The 16,947-nt window shown below is 41.6% G+C and overlaps 1 protein-coding gene across 3 annotated transcripts in view; it reads left to right on the top strand.

Moving 5' to 3' along the window:
* Window positions 1-16,947, top strand: part of LOC137154613 (contactin-associated protein-like 2) — a 309,210-nt gene that overhangs the window by 60,703 nt on the left and 231,560 nt on the right. Inside the window, exon 1 of one of the 3 annotated variants that reach the window (XM_067550349.1) lies at window positions 9,028-9,165. The exons of the other annotated variants lie outside the window; for them this stretch is intronic. The gene's annotated coding sequence lies outside the window, so the exon portion shown is untranslated. Of the gene's footprint in view, window positions 1-9,027; window positions 9,166-16,947 lie in introns of those variants that run through there. 3 annotated transcript variants of the gene reach the window in all.

The raw sequence follows: 16,947 nt of genomic DNA, 5'->3' as shown, positions 1-16,947 counted from the left end.
CCAGGCCGGCTCCTCGACCCGCCCAGCAGAGGAGGGGTCGTGAGCGCTACCGCGGTCCCAGCAGAGGAGGCCACCAGGGGTCCTCTGCGGGGGGCCAGCAGGGGCCTGCAAAAGGGGGTAATCCTAATAAACGTTTTTGACCCAGAGCAGGAGGGTGGTACTCTTCCTTCTATCTGGGATCTTGGCCGGCCGTTTGCGGATAGGCTTCGCCCTTTCCTTATAGAATGGGAAGCCATTACTAAGGACTGGTGGGTCTTGGAGGTGATTGCCAAGGGGTACACCCTCCAGCTCACAGCCTCCCCCCCAACACCCCTCCGAGGCTGTCCCCCATTGGGGATCCGGCCTCGGTCCAACTCCTAGTGCAGGAGATCGAGTCACTCCTCGTGCTGGGGGCGGTGGAGGAAGTCCCAGTGCCCGAGGAGGGCCGGGGATTTTATTCTAAATATTTCTTAATCCCCAAGGCGAAGGGAGGCCTTAGGCCCATTCTGGACCTACGTCACCTAAATAAGTATATTAGGCGTGTCAAGTTTCGTATGGTCTCCCTCGCCACAATTATTCCGGTCCTTGACCCAGGGGATTGGTATGCCGCCCTTGACTTGAAGGATGCATACTTCCACATCTCAATATTACCGGCCCATAGGCAGTTTTTGAGATTTGTGGTAGCGGGACGCCATTATCAGTTTCGGTCCCTACCCTTTGGGCTCTCCTCAGCACCCAGGGTGTTTACTAAATGTATGGCTGTGGTGGTGGCCCACCTGCGCCGTAGAGGTGTTCAAATCTTCCCCTACTTGGATGACTGGTTGATCAGGGGGAAGTCGAGTTCACATGTGCAACATAGTCTGCTCCTCACACGCGAATTGTGTACTAGACTGGGGTTGCTTATTAATGAGCAAAAGTCCACACTTACTCCGGTGCAATGTATAGAGTTTACTGGAGCCAGGCTGGATGCGGTACAAGCCAGAGCCTTCCTCCCTCAAGCGAGGTTTGAGGCGATGGCAGCCATCATATCTGATCTCCACCTGTCCCCCATGACGACAGCCAGGCACTGTCTGCAGCTGTTGGGACATATGGCGGCTTCTACATATGTAGTAAGACTGGCACGATTGAAGCTTAGACCTCTCCAGACGTGGTTAGCTTTGGTGTATGTACCGCACAGGCATTCTCTAACTAGAATGGTCCTGATTCCCCCACAGGTGCTGTCGTCCCTCGATTGGTGGAGGGACCCAAGGGAAGTGATGATGGGCATCCCCTTCAGAGAGTTTACCCCATCTGTGACGCTCATCACAGACGCATCCGATCGGGGATGGGGAGCCCACATTTCTCACGACCAGGGCACCCAGGGGCTTTGGTCACCGGAGGAGAGAGCTCTGCACATCAACGTACGCGAGCTCAGAGCGGTCCGGTTGGCCTGCAAGGCTTTCCTCCAGTTCCTGAGGGGCAGGGTAGTCCAAGTCCTCACGGACAATACGGCAGCCATGTTCTATGTGAACAGGCAGGGAGAGGCACGCTCCTCGGCTCTCTGCCAGGAAGCTATTCGCCTCTGGGACTTCGCGGTGAGACACGGGTTTCATTTATCTGCCTCTCACCTCCCGGGGGTACAAAACAGCGAGGTGGACCGCCTCAGCAGATCTTTTTCTCCCCGCCACGAATGGTCCTTACACCAGGATGTAGTGGCTTTCATCTTCCAACGGTGGGGTACTCCCCGTCTGGACCTGTTCGCTACAGCGGAGAACAGGAAATACCCGAGGTTTTGCTCGCTCAGGGGTCGCGAGCCGGGCTCTCTGTCCGATGCCTTTTTGGTTCCCTGGACAGGGGATTTAATGTATGCATTCCCCCCGTCCCGCTCCTGCCCCAAGTTCTCCTCAAGATCAAGAGGGACAGGGCGAACATCATCCTGATCGCCCCAGCGTGGCCGAGGCAGCACTGGTACAGCATGCTGCTCGACCTCTCCATCACCGAACCGATTCCGCTACCCAGACAGTGCGACCTGATCTCCCAGGACCATGGGAGATTGTTACACCCCGACCTGGACTCCCTCCACCTCACCGCCTGGAGACTCTGTGGCTGACGGAGGGAGAGAGAGCCTGTTCCATGCAGGTTCAACAGGTCCTCCTGGGCAGCAGGAAGCCGTCCACGCAACTAACATGTAAAGCTAAGTGGCGGAGGTTTTCGGGGTGGGCAGAAGAGAGAGGGCTACACCCAAGCCTATCCCCTATACAGGCTATCTTGGAGTACTTGCTGCAGCTTAAACTGCAGGGCCTGGCTTTGGCCTCCCTTAAGGTACACCTAGCGGCCATCTCGGCCTTCCACCAACTCATGGAGGGCCGCTCCCTATTCTCTCACCCCATGTCGGTAAGGTTCCTTAAAGGGGTGGAGAGGACTTTCCCTCAGGTGCGGGACCCGGTGCCACCCTGGGACCTCAACTTGGTCCTCAATGGGCTGATGGGCCACCCCTTCGAGCCCTTAGCTACATGCTCCCTTCTCCTTTTATCATGGAAGGTAGCCTTCCTGGTGGCTATCACCTCAGCCAGAAGGGTCTCCGAACTGAGGGCGTTAACCTCGGAGCCCCCCTACACGGTTTTTTATAAGGATAAGGTCCGGCTGAGGCCTCACCCGGCTTTTATGCCTAAGGTGGTGTCTCAGTTCCACTGTAACCAGGACATTTTCCTTCCTGTGTTCTTTCCAAAACCCCATGGGTCGGAGGAGGAAAGGAGAGGACATTTGCTGGATGTCAGGCGAGCCTTGGCCTTCTATCTCGAGAGGACCAAGCCTTTCCGGAAGTCGACACAGCTCTTCGTAGCTGTGGCAGATAGGATGAAGGGCTCACCTGTCTCCACCTAGCGCATCTCCAAGTGGATTACTGCCTGCATTAAAGCATGCTATGAGCAGGCAGGGGTACCCCTCCCAGGTGCGGTAAGAGCACACTCCACTAGGGCCCAGGCCTCTTCCGCAGCCTTTCTGGAGCGGGTTCCCCTGCAGGACATCTGCAGGGCAGCGACCTGGTCATCAGTCCATACGTTCACGTCGCATTACGCCATTGTGGAACAAGCGAGGGAGGATGCAGGGTTCGGCAGAGCCGTGCTGTCAAGAGCAGGTCACCGATAACTCCTACCCTCCTCCAAGGTACGGCTACGCAATCACCTACATTGGAATGCATATGAGCAATCACTCGAAGATAGAAAACAAGGTTACTTACCAGTAACTGTTGTTCTTCGAGATGTGTTGCTCATATCCATTCCAAACCCACCCCCGTCCCCACTGTCGGAGTTGGCAGAAAGAAGGGACTGGGGACCCGCGGAGCCAGCAGCGCCCTTTATACCGCGATATGAGCGCGGCACTCCAGGGGGCGCTTGAGCTGGCCATGCGGGGCTTGCTAGGGAAAAAAGTTCCGGGAATCTGTGCACGGGGCGCGCACACACCTACATTGGAATGGATATGAGCAACACATCTCGAAGAACAACAGTTACTGGTAAGTAACCTTGTTTTTCCTAGTCAAAAATATGTGAGACAGATCTGCTAAACAGAAGTCAAAGTTACAAAAGAGGGAACACTTTCAATGAGCTATTCAACTATTTTATTTTAAACTTTCCAGAGACATTCTAAAAAGACACTAGAGCCACTATAGTTAAGCTTGATTCTCTTTTCTCCTGTCAGACTACATCTCACAATTTTGATGGTACACTAGTAGTTTTCCAACTACAGTTATGGGGGGGAGGGGAGAGAGTAAATTATGCCTTTATAATGGAAGCTGATTGCAACTCTGACTATGGAGAAGCAACTCTTCCTTACTGGGATTCAATGATGGATGTAAAAAGCATTTAGGATTATCCAGTCCACCACCTACAATTTACAGATTGTTCCATATGGTGGGGTAGAACCTCTTCTGGTATAAATGAATGTAGTTCCGGTGACTGCAGAGAAGCTACGTTGCTGTACATTAGCTGAGAATCTGACCCAGTGCATGTATTACTGCTAAAACTGGCCTGGAAAAATTACGAAAAGAAAACAAAATACTATAGGGAAACAACCATGCACGGATAAGGTTATGGGTTAGACAATAGAACTTTTCTGCTCAGCGATACTGGGAATTAAAAAAAAGAAAAAAACTTCTGCAATTGTTGAGAACCAAAGCATCGTTGAAATATTTCCTTCCTGGACACATTTTAATTATTGAAGCAGATAACTTTAAGAAACAATATTGGTGCATGATGGGATGTACAAACCCCCCACAGGGTAGCAGCCACAAAGGCATTAATGAACGAAACAGTTATTTCCGCTGCTATGACTAAGCATCTGACGTGCAGCATCTGACTTGCAACAGTTTGGGGCTACTACCAGAGAGGATGGGGAACTATCTCAAGGAGCTTTTTTCGACAGTAGCTTGGCAAGGAATAGACTCAGAGGCCACCACAGGGCGGCTAAGACTGCTGGACAATACCAAAGGGGACAATTTTTTCCCTCACCCTTTGTAGGTAAGAAGGAGAAGGCAAGATTTCTGGAGGCCCCTGTTGGAGAGTCTACTATATAGTGTCAAGAAGTACCTGGCAGAGAGCCAGAAGACTAGGTTCTTAAAGGGCCAAAGTATCACAATCACTTCTGAGATATGGGATGAAAGAATGATTCCTTTTAGGTAGAGAAGATTTAATTTAAGATTACAAATCCTTGGACCTTTTCAGTTTAAAAACTAGTGTGATATTTTATATATATATATATATATATATATATGAGGGGAATCAATATCAACACAAAACGTGTTGCTATTTTGTTTTCTTTTTCCCCTGCTAACTTTCACAGGATGCTTATGACATTCTTGGTAATGCTGCTTTGTTGTTTTTACCCTATTCTATATTAGCTGGTGTCTGTTTGGAATGAGAAAGGTAGCTTCGAGAGTATTGTGCTTGAGCTCAGTTATGATAGTTCTGATCCTAGTCTTGTGCTGGAAGATCCATTGCTGTTGTGATAGATTTCATGGGAGTGATTCTGTTTTGTTATATAAATTGTATATTGATGTCACTCCTCATCCTCTAAGGGAGTAGAGAACCTTTATTGAAATAAATGGATTGATGAGTGTAAGGTCATTTTGAGGGAGTGCAGTAAGGCCCTATATAGTTAAAGAACAGGTTGCTCAACACCTAAATTGTCTAACATACTACAAAGAAATCTGCAAAGACAGGAGGCTCTATAATCTCTGCTATGTATCCATCTGCATTGTTGAACCTCTGTAAGGGGAATGGTTGAGGTACAGTATTGTTACATTGGGACTGATGGAGGAAAATGGAGGGGCTAGAGGCCATTTTTCAAATCATCAGGTGCCAGTTGATTGCTGGAGGATCCACGTGTTGTGGGCCAAACCTTTGAGGCCTGATTCACCACTGTTCTCCAGTAACTACATTGATTTAATGAAGTTATGCTAGTGTAAAACTAGAGAAAACTTGGTGGTAAATTGAAATTTTGGTGTCTAATGAAGGAATGTGAAGAGGCTCTTTCCCCCCCCAAAAAATGTCTAGAAAACTTGCCAAGGCAAAGCTTACAGCATTTCCTATATGGGTTTTCCCATACTGGATATGACTTGGGTTTACATGTTTAATTGTACATTATCTTTTACATCTGTCTTTGCCTGCCTGTCTTTCTGTCTGTCTAATTTCTGTGCTAAAGTTGAAAAGTTTTTCTACTAAATACATGCTGAGGGAAATGGAGGATAAAGAAGCCTAGGATCAGTTTGTGAGCTACTGTTCACTTTAGGCATTTCTGCTAAATAAATGAATGAAGTGGTTTGGAAAACAATAACAAAATACCTTTAAGTTTACAGACAAAAGCAGAGGTCATATATCCTCCAGCAATTCTGCTTGATATTCAGGCACTATTCCTTGAATAATCCATGGGCAGTCTGGTACAGGCAGCAATGAGTAAAATGCAAACCAGTGTTCTGAAATGCCAACATTTTCATTTTGTTTTGATAGGTTGTTTTTTTCTGAGAAAACTAAGCTCTGAACTTTTTTATTTGTAGTTTCTTTTATAAATTGTACAAAGCTTTGCTGGGACATATATACCAACCATTGTACCTGCTTTTCTGAAAAATGAAAGCCTAATTTACAACAATACATGTTCTTCATTGCTTAATAGAATGGAACCAATAACCATTATATCAATGTTTATCTTCTCCCTCCAGCATTGTAACAGAAGTCTTCAAATAGTCTGCTAAAATTGAATGATTTTGTGATATGCACAATTGAGGATGAAAACAAAATTATCATATTCTCTCATTTGTGGCCAGAGACAGAATTTGAACATAGGTTTTGGAGATGAAAGACCAGTGCATCTGTCTACTGAATTACTCATTCACTAGACAGGAGAAAAGGTTAGAAAAATATAAGCAAACCTACCCAAAGACAAATAGTGACAATTTCCTTGATACCACGACTTGGTATCCTAAAATAATAAAATGTATAAGAACTATCCACTGACAGAGAAAGGGGTTACATGAGGGACAATTTACTGGAATATTTAGTCTGTTTGCAAAGTAATCATATATTACCGAACAGAACTTGCTCGTTGTTTACTCCCTAGTTGTTTAGGCAGATTCTCACTGCAGTTCATAGAAGTTTGTTTGAGAAAGGTGTCAGTGAAATCTATGCAAGGACCTCGGATGTAAGACTCTTGTGGGGAAAGGGAAAGGTTAAATCTTATACATTTTTAAAAAAACTTCAAAAATCATTCACGCCTGTTTTTAGTTTTTCCAGTGCTACTTCATCTTTGAAGACCACAGTCATTCACTGGAATCATACATCTTGAACATAGCTATGAAACATCACACACACCAAGCCTCATGAGGGGTTGGACCCCTCTGCCAATGCAGACTGCATGGTAGTTGTGTTCACTACTATTGCTGTGAGCTATCCATGAACACACTTGCCACCATTTCAGTCTGCTAATATCATAGTCCAGTGCCTGCTCATTATGACTGTGAAAGAAGTGTATGATGGTTTTATTTTATTTTATTTTTCAGAATCTGCAACCACAATAAGACATCTTGGTGACACATTCAGGCCTAGGTTCTATCCACACTATAGTAGAACCAGGCAACACACGTGTTTAAACGTTCTAGTTCCTAGCACAGTTCTACTAAGGTTTGTCTACTAGGTTTTTTTCTTTATTCAGAACTAAGAACAAGGTTTTATAACAATCTGGGCAGCAGAGCTATGAAGAATAAAATCCACATTGATCAGGGAAAGTGTGATAGAGATATGTTAGCAGCAAATATTTTCAAATGCTGGAGAAGATGCATTTTGCCTGGGGTAGGGAGATTCAAATTGTGTTTCCTCTCAGCAACAAGCCCAATAACATACCAGGGAGATTCATCCCAACCCATGGCAGGGTATATGGTTCCATAGTGGAGAACAGAATTATTTTCCAGTCAGATGTCAGAGCCACTCTATTCTCTGCCCTTGCTGCCAAATCTTCAGACTGTGCTAAGACCTCGTGGGTCCCTGGTCCATAATTGAATGCGTTCCCTCATGTCTTTTGTCCTGTCAGAAGCCCTGTGCTTTGATTTATGCCTGCAAAAGTTTGCATAAAGGAAAGGTGAATCTGGCCCACAGTTGTCATTAGCATGATTTCAACCATAGTGTGTAATTCTTCAAATCTCACACGTCTTGTTAACTATTAGCAGCCAGTCTTGGGTGTCCGAGTTTACATAAATGATAATCAGATTCCAGAGAGGGTCCAGGCAATGCAGCCTTTGTTGTTTGTTGGCAATCATCATGTTCACTTCTAGTTTATTCCATTAAATTCCTGTGATGGAAGAAGAGATACAGCTGTACCCTGAAAAAATAATTTATGTAGGGTTGGAGGAAAATTGGGATGTTTTTTGTCACTTATCTGAGATATATGCACAATGGAGATAAAGGGAGAAAAGGAACACTTTTTTTAATAATAGGATTAAAACATTAAACTAGCTGCTCTTGAATGTAACAGTGTAACAGCAAAAAGTTTCTGCTAATGAAATCTTTTGCCTAGAGCTTTGTGTATCTCTCAAACAGAAGCGCAACAGTAATGTTACAGGTGCAGGTTAGAAAGTATTACCAAATGAAGAAGACCAATCTTTTTTTAGTAAAACTGAAAGGTTTTAATGTTAAGGTGTTAATAAAGCCAACGGATGTATAAAATTGTGCTATTCAAATATTGTAGCTAACTGCTAGAAAATGTTCAGAAGGCCATGTTGGATCCCTAGTTTAATATAAAAGAGATTTACAGTTGGCAAGATACTTAAGATGTGCCCAAATTTAACCACTTGAAAATAATCCCATTGTTCAAGTGCCTTGGATTGTGGCCCAAGTGGATTGGGCCCTTAATCGGTTCACAAAGGTCGAGCAGGGTCAATATCCTTATGGCTGAGATTTACAAAATTCTGGGTCTCTATTCTCCCTCTCCGTGCTCTCTTCAGGTCAATAGGATTTGCTTATGTTCTGTGTGGCAAGAATCAGCCCATTAGGACATAGAGACACATGTCCTTCTAATTCTGTCACCTCAGAAAACAGAAAACTTCTACTGGGAGTGGAAGTTACTATTATCTTGTGGATGGTGAATTAGAACACAGAATTTGGGTTTCTCAAAAGGGTTTTATTATTTATTTATATTTTGTGTGCTTCTCAGTCTGTTTGTGTCTGTCATCGTTCCTTGTTACTGAGATATAACAGAGAAAGTAAAGCTAGGAACTTATTACTTGTTCAGTAAAACAGAACAATTAAACCTCCTTTTATCACAACATATCAGTTTATATATATTTACTTAATGTTTGTCAACTGTTCACTGTGAGCCACTGTTCACTTTTATCTGTGTTTATCCAGTACACATGTGAATGAAACAGGAGATATCTTCACTCTTTCTGTAGAGACATCTGAACATGATGGCATGCAGAAAGAGGATTTCTAGTTGAGCATGGTGGAAAGTTGGTTACTTATAATCTGCTGTACTTTCTTCATTCCTCAACACTTTATAATGCTGCGAACACTGCTTCAATCCAGGGTTTGAATTATGAACAGATTGTAACACTGATATCCTGAGACTCGGAGAGAATGAAGGGCGGAAAAATGCTCAGAAAGGTCCGCAACAGCAGTAGATGGATTTCTTTAATTCACCCAAATATAACAAAAGAATAGTAATGTGGTAAGTATTAATACAGTTAGGGTTCAAAGTATCTTATTCTGAATATAGGATAGCGAAAAGCTCAAGGCTAAGTGTTAGAAAAACAGTGTTTCTTTGGAGAGGCATATTTGACAGATGACAATAAGACAGTAGGAAAACTATGAGATAAAGAAATTAAATGTTATTGGCATGACTCTGTCCCTGAGATGTTTATATTTTTGGTTCATTTTAAGAAGGAAAAGTATCTAAAAATACAGTTGATTTTTAATTTCTGAAATGCTTATTGGTTCCTCAAATGAGAGATACTAAAGAAGAAAAGTCGGTGAATTTAGTCTGTAATAGTATGTTTAATTATTTACGAATTTAGAATAAATTACCATATTAATAGTTCGTAAAAAAAAAAAAAAAAAAAAAACAAGTGGATGCAATCAGTGTATTCAGGAAGGTATGCACAATTAATGCATAATTTTTAAAATAAATAAATAAATCAAAAAGGCCCTAGCAATGCCTTGATATTGAAAACACACACATACTTAACTTTCAGCAAGTGCTGAGTCCCATTAATTTGAATTTCAAGCATGTATCTAAGTGGTAGCAGTATTGGGGGCCAAAACTGGCAGAATTTACTAGGATTAGAATGAAAAGAGGAGAAATCAGAAACTTTAAATTTGTTCTTTGGCAAACTGCAGTATCCCTGGAAGCTTGAATCAAATGAAAGTGAGATCTGAATTTGCAAGGTTGGCCTATTTCACAATTAAGGCAGGAGATAAATTTTCCTAAATTGAAGAAAGGAAATTAAAATTGAGCATAAGGGTTTACAAATGCTATTCTTAAAGTTTGGAACACGTTATTTTGTGTGTGATTCGAGTGCAAATACCCTTTCTATTTATTTTTATAAATTTCCAGTAAAAACAAAAATCATTTCAAGTTTGGCCAATATTTGTCAAGCCCATTGTAATCAGCCATTCTTAATGTAAAGTCTGTAGTACTGTAATCACATATATTTACAAAATTTGCCATTTTCATTGTGGGGAAATAGGAAAATGGCCTACCATAGTGTCATTTTATGTATTCCATTAATTTGGAGATTGAGATTTTATTTAAATGTAAATATTCAACTTTTAGTTCAATTTGTTTTCACACTAAATTACAGGGAACATCTCACTGTAGCTAAAACATCACCAATGGGCAAAACTTTGAATGCTGGTCACCCAGTGAACTGAGTTTGAATGTGAAGACCAAATTTATCCTACTTAACTTAGTGGTTGACGAGCAGTTGTTTCTGTTACACTGTGTTTTGAATTCACTCTAGGGATTCATTTGTCACTCCTCTACTTTTATTATCCTAAATTTCTGTTAGTATAAGTGCGTAGAAACTTTGGCTATTAGAAAAAGAACGCACTGAAAAAATTAAATGGACTCTTCTTAGTCATAAATACTGAAATGTATTTCTTTGGATTATTCCTAAACTACCTAAAATGTGATAATTACAAGATTTAAGTTTTTTTCTTTTTCAGAAAGAAAACATCATTATGAAAGCACAGAAATAATGCAAGGTTTTATTTCTCATAAACTGGTTAACTAGAGGTTGTGAGGGTTGAGTATTGGTAATGGTTTCTTTATTTAATTGCAGAAAAATATATGGATCTTTCCTCTATTTGCAAGTGGTAGAATCTTATTATTTGCATTACTGTCATTCATAGGAGCCCTAGTCTTGGATGAGGACCCTGTTGTGCGAGGCAGAGCACCAGCACAGAACAAAAACACAGTTCTGTCCCAAAGAGCTTACAATATAAGTATATGACAAGAGACAATGGATGGATGGGGAGTAACAGGAAACGATGCAATATTGATCAGCATTATAGCAGTGATCTCAGCACACCAGCAGCCTAAACACTGTCATTTTTTTTTTTTGTGGGTCTCAGGGCAAAGAATGTTTTGACGGAGGACAAGAAGTTAGTTTTGCAGCTGGTTAACAGGAGTGTCTCCCAAGAAATGTGAAAGTGCTTGTTTTGAAAATGTAATGAGTGGGTGATGGAGGCTAAAGACAGATTAATCACAGGTGGGAGTTAACCTTTTGAAACTGAATGAGAGATGATAGGTTCTGAAGGGCATTAAAAGTGAAGAGCAGTAGCTTACGCTTGATACATTAGAGAAGAAGGAACTAGTAAAGGGATACAAAGAGGGGGGTGACATGGTCAAAGAGACAGGCTAGGAAAATGATCTTTATAGCAGCATTCTGAATGGATATCGGTGGGGCAAGATTGCCTTTGTCAAAGCCAGAACATGGCTTGGATGTGAGGACCCGGGGTCAAAGATGACTGTGGGCTGGGAGCCACAAAAATGGTTCAAAGGAGCAGTGCTCCAGTGGGTAGGTGGCCCAGAATGGTGACTACTACAGCTTCTATAAGTAGCAAGTTGTTGGAGAGAGCTGTGGCCATTATTCAGCTTACCCAGCACTCCCCTTTAGAGCATTGCTGTAGTCTTTGCTTACAGATAGCCAACTCCTCCATTCTGGCTGTCTCCTTGATTAGTGCCCAAGTGGGAGAAAGGATTGCCTTGGGTTCGTGCTTTGTGCTCCTGCACAAGAGCAGCCCCAAGTCACGGGCAGCCATGCAGTGCTGTGTATTTGAAGAGATGTGCTTTTTTCCTCAGTTGGTGCAAATCAGCATAGCTCCACTGAATCCAGTGAAACTACAACAGTTTATACCAGCTCACATGGGTGTGCACAAGAGGCGACAAGCAGAAGCCTGGGTCCCCCCCAATTGGCAAAGCACAGAACTCCTCCAGGGCTAGGTGGGAGCTGACAGAGCTCTTGGCTGCAGCACTGGGTAGCCAGAGCCCCTCCTCCAGGAGCCAGCATTTTCTGGAGCTCACCCATCCCGCCCCTTTCTGTGCCACCACCAATCAGTAGCTAAGGCAATAGGCAGTGACAATCCTCCTAACCAATAGTAATGGGGCAGTGAGCAGCGCCTGTGGGGGTGGGCAGGCAAGGGAAGGGGTCAGTCTAGGGGGAAAGCCCAGGGTCCCTTGTGGTAGGAGCATAGAGTAACCCATCGTGGGGATACAGAGGAGGGGGAGCACAGGATCCTCAGTGGGGCTGTAGGGGAAGATTCAGCTCCTCCAGCTCCTGGTCTGTGGTGGCAGCATAGAATGTGCTTCTCCAAAAGGGGTCACATTTTTATTACCGTGCATGCCCCTGCCAGCTGACATTCTGTCCTGAAGAGTAAATAGCCCATAATCTGGCTACACTCTGGTTTACTACGCCAAAGACTAATAGGAGTGATTAGCTGAGCATTTTTCATTTTATTTTAAACATTTAATTGACATTTTTAGCTATGCAATGGGTGTCAGCAATGTAGTAGGACTAGGGACCCAGTTGTCTGCTCTTGTTAATGGGTGCAGCTTAATTGACTTCAAAGGAGTTTTGCCCATGAACACCAGCGGGAGATTTGGCCTTAGAAGTCTTATTTATTTCCTCCACACAGGTGAATACATTGTGCAATCAGATTTGATCTCTTCAGACTAATTGTAAAGAAATGTAAGATTTTTAGCTACTATAATTTTGTTTGAAGAATAACTCCAACAGATGTTATCTTTCTCAGTTTCCTCATGTTTTAAGCTCTTACAAAGAAAAAACAACCCAAATGCATTCATTAATCCAGTCCTTCCTCATGTTTCTAATAACAGAAACATCTGTTTCTTCTTGTTCAATCAAAGTGACTACCTCAAGGGTCCTACTTTTAAAATAATACCATTTTATAAGAAATTCTGGATAGACAGAATGTTTCATTAACATATTTAATTTGCATATGAAACTAGCTTTCCGAGCACTCAGCAAGGGGGTTGCGGAGGTGGCATACTTAAAACTTTTGTTTAGGAAGTTATTTGAGTATTTTCTAAAGTTGTATACAGAAAAAAATAAGACCAGCAAAATGCATACAGATCTTGATCTCAGAGGAAATAGATTAAATCACACAAAGGTTTAATAATACCTATTTCTGGCTCTGGAATGTACTGCAGTCTAAGCTTCTGGAATCAAAACTCTTTTGTGGGAAACCCACAAAATACAGCCTTAGTGTATCGGGTATTCAGTGCAACTGGATTTTTTTGTTAAGTCCGAGTACTTTTTATGAAGTGCTGGTTATCTCTTTATATGCACAAAATGCACAAGAGACTATTCCACTCAAAAATGTGCCATGCAATTTGCACAAGAATATCCTCTATGGAAGCATGTACTGTGTGGTTCAATAATAGTTTGTCTCTTGCAACACCACATGGCCATGTAAGAAAAGGGATGTTGATAAAGCAGTGGACAGAAACTCTTCATGGGGAGAAAGTGTTTTCTTTGTTACAAAATTGGTGAGTGAGGGGAGAAGTGAAGGTTTTGAAGCACAGCAATGAGTACATGGTGCCAAAGAGCTGTCCCAGTTAGGATCTATATCTAAGAATGTTAAGGAATTCCACAGAAAAATCATTGTCAACAGAGGAACTATAGTTAAAAGGTGCAAAGTAATAATTATATGTGTGGCAATGGGAGTCAGAACAAATGAGTGCCACTATCATATCATACAGGCTTTACAGATGGTTGGTTTGCAATCAACTGCAAGAAACTACAAACCGTGTGATCTATGAAACAGACTTAGTGATAACAGCACAGATGTTTAGGAAAGAATACCATTATTATTAAAGCAAATCATCAATGCGAAGGCCACATTTCCAAACATTATCAGCAGGATACCTCCTTAGCCACCACGTACACATAAAGACAGAGTGAATGAAGCCAGAAACGATATTGCCTTAGTATATTGCTTGTAATTTTGTAACTTGTAGAGTCTGGTCCTCTCTGTACCCCTACTTGCATATGCCACAATATTCATGGGCTCTACAGTGTGTGTGTGTGTGTGTGTGTGTGTGTGTGTGTGTGTGTGTGTTTGCAAGAGAGCAGTGCACAGTGCTTTCCTCTGGCCATGCTTGCTTTGCCATTGCTTCACCCACTTTTTCAGTGTGCTGCTTGTGAATTGTGGTGTTCTTGTTTCACTGCATATTGGGGCAGCATAACAGAGCTCTGATCTTGGAGTAACTCCACCCTCTTAAAGTGGTACAGCACATACCTTTTAATTTGCTTGTGCAACACTAGATACATGGGATCGCAGGGCTCTAAAGTTATCAGAAAGAGAGAACTGAAATTTAGAAAGAAGCAAATAGAAATTGTGGCTTTTTTCCTCACTTATATGTGGCACATGGTTCATGCTCGGTTACAATCCATGAAGCACCGCGCCAGGTCAAAGGTCTTCAATAAATTATGCTTTTTAATATATATACTGAGTTGAATTCTGAGGGGCTTTATTCAGATTTTCTGTTCTTCCTTTTCATAGACTAACTCCTATTGACTTTGGTGGGAGTTACCTAAGGAAGGAATGTTAGAAAAACAGAGTAGGACATTCAGAATTCTGCCCAACGTTTTTTTAAAGTTGCATACCACAGATAATATAGCGTCCTAAAATAAGACACTCTGAGTTGAAATCCAGAAAAGTTATAGAGTGAAACCATATTTACTAAAGATAAAAAGCTAAGGGAGGAAACCATTTATTTCCTTAAGTTTGCTGTTTGGCTTTACACTGGCTGATTAGTTGTAATAATAAAAAAAAAAAAAAAAAAATCAAAGAACCTGATCCTGCAAATATTTACTGCCAAGATTACTTTTACACACAAGAGTCATTAAGACTATTCATGTAAGTTTTTCCCATGCATAAGTATTTGAAGGATCAAGTCCAAAGATTATTGCCAAGTGCTGATATGGTTATTGTATGATAAATATCTGTGTTTAGCATTTAGAGTTTTTTAACTGAATCCACTAAAAACTCTGTCACCATTTTCACTATCTAGATAGAATTCAAAGATATGGTCAAGCTATTGAATTTGTGTCTGAACTGTTAGGTAGGCAGAGTAGTAATTGTTTGGATGAGGTAAAGAGAGGGAATAAAATTTCTTGAATGGTATCAAATCAACAGTGTTTTGGAACATCGGGGTTCTGGAGGAACTGAGTTTCTCCACTCAGTAAACATTTGGATGTTGTGAGGCTTACGGTTAAAATGTAAGCATGATGCAAGCTAAAGAAACTTGTGGTTTATAGCCTGGGACTGAGTCAAGAAAGTTCATGGCTCTGCTACGGCCTTCCTAATGGCAAGTCACCCAACATTCCAATGCCTAAGTTTCCACCCTCAGATGTTGGAAGCTTATTTCAACATTGTTTGTAGAGCCAGTCTGAGGAGTGCAGACAGAATGTGCAAATAACTTCAAAGAAATGGAAAATGTATTTGTATCTTCAGGGCTCATCCATTGTAAACCACCTTCTACATTTTGTTCATTATTATAATTGTTCCATTTACACTGAGATAAAATGAAAAGTTTGTAATGATAAGAATTGCACCAAAGGTGAAAAGTACATTTTCGTTCCTGCCAGTAACAGCTGGTTGTCTGCCTGCCAGAATATAAGTAGGTTTTATTAAGGAATGATTTAAAGAGATAAAGAATTGCAAACAAAAATGGCTTAATATGAGAAATGTGGTGTTCTCCCAGCATAGTGACGTAATTTTCACTCTTTCTTTTGGTATCATCTGTTCTGTCAAGTATGTTAAAAGAAAACTGATTGAACTGAGACAGGACTACAGCTAGTAGATTTGGTCCATTATCTAATTACTTGAATTAAAAAACTTATAAAACCATAAGCATTTTCGCTTTACCACCCCACAGACATTTTACATTTATTGCTGAAAGATGAAGGTTAAAAAGTAAAACCCAGCCAAACCACCACCACCACCATTTCATTAGTTCAGTCATAAAACATTGTTGCCCCTTTTCAACTCAAATAATTCAGTTCAGAGCCTTGGGGATGTTCTAGTTCAAAGTAGAAATTGATGGAATCTGATATTTTCTTTGATGCATTCTTGTTTATTTACAAGGAATGTACAAAGTCCTCTGTCTCTGAAGCAAGTGGATCCAAAAACAAAAGTAGCAATTTCTTAGTTTACAGCTCCAAGCCTTGTTAGCCAACAGACCCAAAAACTGTCTCTCTCTAGCATTTTTTCTAGATCACACTGGACTAACAGACTACTACTTGGCTTTCTTGCTTTTTCTGGCTCTCTGTTCTTTTCCCTCCCTCCCCCATCCTTTGTCTCTTCTCCTTTCCCTCCCCCATATCCCTTCCCTTCGCTTCACCTACCTAAAACAATATTCAGCTTAAAGCTCCTGGGTGGGTTCACATACACTCCTATTTTTCTTAGGTGAGGGCTTGAGCTTACATTTTCTGTTAATTGAAGGATGAATTCAGATCATAAGTCTCAGTGGGGTTTTAACTCAACCCATGACAAGGTTTCATACAGCTCATAAGAATATACTAACTTATATGGTAAATTGCTCTTTCTTTTCTGGCAGAATGTAATTACCCAGCTTGCAGTTTTTCAGAAATATCAAGGGTCAATTTCTAGTACATGGTGGCAGAAGCTAGAATTATACCTTTTTAATCAATCTCCCATTAGAAGAATTTAAGGAGTATGTAATCTTCTTGAGAAAATGAAGCTGACTTATATCAACAAATATGCACTCTCATGCTAATGTACAACTCTCACCACCATTTTCATCCTCTTTGAATTTAGCAAGAATGTTTTAAAATGTTTACAGGTTCTTGAATATATTTTTTTTAAACTAATGTCCACAAGTTCAGTTCAGGAGAGCAATGAATGATCAGGTACAAATCCAAATAGATTTTAAAATGATGGGCTATATGAATCTACAAAATCA

This window comes from Emydura macquarii, unplaced genomic scaffold (genome assembly GCF_026122565.2).
Source record: "Emydura macquarii macquarii isolate MOO-44397 ecotype Brisbane River unplaced genomic scaffold, CSIRO-AGI_Emac_v2 contig_1263, whole genome shotgun sequence".
Classification (NCBI taxonomy): Eukaryota; Metazoa; Chordata; order Testudines; family Chelidae; genus Emydura; species Emydura macquarii.
This window is presented reverse-complemented; position numbering and strand designations above follow the sequence as displayed.